We start from the raw sequence: 2,155 nt of genomic DNA, 5'->3' as shown, positions 1-2,155 counted from the left end.
AAGATTGAACTTATACCATGCTTCTCTCTTATATATCCATTGTGGTGCATTTGTTTTGAATATTTTGTTAGATTGACTTAGGTAATATACCGTGCTCCTCTATTATGTCTTGCATGTGGTGCATTTGTTTTGCTATATTCATTCTCTTAGACATAACTGAGACTTTTATCACAATTCTCTTTTATTTCCAACACTTTCTAGTCGTTCTTACGTTGGGATATATGGCTGTTTGTATTATAATTTAAAACCCTCCTATCCGTTTTTTACAGTTCATTGCACAGAACACGGCTCCGTGGGCCAAGAGACGCTGATATGATGTCTGCGGAACCTCCAGCAAAGCACGGATCAACACAATCGACTCCTTATTCATGCATTCCGTGTGACCCAAGTATTGACCCTTATCTAAACGTTAGAGCGTTTGTCGCACGTAATGCCTCGTTGATTTATCGTCCTAGTAATGATGACAGGTGTATTGTCATTAGGAACTTACTGCAGACTCTCATGGCTCATCTTGCTCCAACTGAATTTGTAATCAGAGGAGTAAGTACGGAAAAGATAGCCATTAAATGTTCTTAATTTGTGACATGAATGGTTAGTATACTTCTTAAATGTACTTGATATGTAACATCGTCTTAGTGAAAACGTCACGTGGCTGACCTTAGGTCACACCTGGGCTGGATAATTGGCGCCTCGCTCCAGGCGTCCTTCAAAGTGATCTGTTGTTTATGTCTGATGTGTAAGGTTCCTTTCTGATCGTGGCAATTTTATCTCGGATTAGTATATGTGAATATGATGTCAAACAGCGTGCTGTGTAGTTTTCTAGAGATCTATGATTGGAAAATAGTTCAAGTTAAAGACACGATCATTACAGCCAGAGAAAAACTTTATGTCTGGATATATAAGACTCACAATTAAGTATACGACAGGTGTTGACCGGAGTTCACCTGTGTTTACAACTCTATACAACCCTGGCTAAAAGTATCCTTGTCAAGTAAGCTGACCAGTCTAAAAGACGGTATACTGCGTCTGGCATTTGAGTGATATACATATTTGATGCTGGTTCTGAAAATTTGGTAAATAAATTCAGTTTGACTTCTCGCAGTATATTTCAACTCTCATATAGGAGAGAATCTGTGAAGTTTTACTCTTAGTAAAGTATAAAGAAAATTCATATGACTCAGACATATCCAAATATGTTTATTTTCCTTCAAGAGGCACAAGAAGCTTCAGGTTTAACATGGTTACACCTTTAAAAAAACTGCTCTATGATACAGACGTTCAATGTACCTGGGCATCTCTCTGTCCTAGTTGTATATAGCCAATAGGCCGAACTAGTCAAGCCCAGATATAATTTTGTTAGATTGCTCTGACACGACGTATGATTTATGTATAATATATTAAGGTATGTTTGATTCTAACTGTCACTGCAGATACCGTTTTGTCCCTAGTTATTTATTTGTGTATTTTGTTTGTCACAGTGAGAAAACACGCAGAGGTTAGCAATGGTCTGTTTTGTTTCTTTCATTGTGATATTGATGGTAAATTTTAATAAACAAATGTTGCTACCTTTTTACTGCCTTAGCTTAATGTTCTTTGACACAATTTATTAACTATTTACGCAATTTGGACACTTTAACAAGAATGCCGTAAATAGCAATCATAATACTTGTCTACACTTGTCAGTTCTGTCATGTTGATTAGTAATAGTATATCTGCAGTCTGTTAAGTATGCATCTGAAAAGGTTTTTTTTAAATATTCAGTTTAAAGGCAAACATATTATTACTCTGCTACGTACGAATTATTCATGTCAGTATATCATGTTACTTTGACAGTTTTTTTAATGTGCTTCCATTACATAAGAAATTGGTAATTCTGTACAGAGACTGGGTAGTTACTTATACAAAAGACACACGTTCCCCCATATATGATAATTCCTACCCACACAATAAATGAGATAGGAATATAGGGACGTTTCTTTCTCAAAAAATCACATTATATCGTATCTTCTAATATTTACATTACAGCCAAATAAAGCAAAGCAAAAATTCTGTTTTCTCCTACGAACTTACAAATATGGTCGGTAGGTAGGGGTTCTCATATTTCTTTTTTACTTTTTTTAGCCGAAGCAACCTAACAAATGTATTGTAAAACTCA

The sequence above is a fragment of the Branchiostoma floridae genome, chromosome 1 (assembly GCF_000003815.2).
Source record: "Branchiostoma floridae strain S238N-H82 chromosome 1, Bfl_VNyyK, whole genome shotgun sequence".
NCBI lineage: Eukaryota > Metazoa > Chordata > Leptocardii > Amphioxiformes > Branchiostomatidae > Branchiostoma > Branchiostoma floridae.
The sequence above is the reverse complement of the archived record's forward strand: the minus strand, read 5'-3'. Positions refer to the sequence as shown.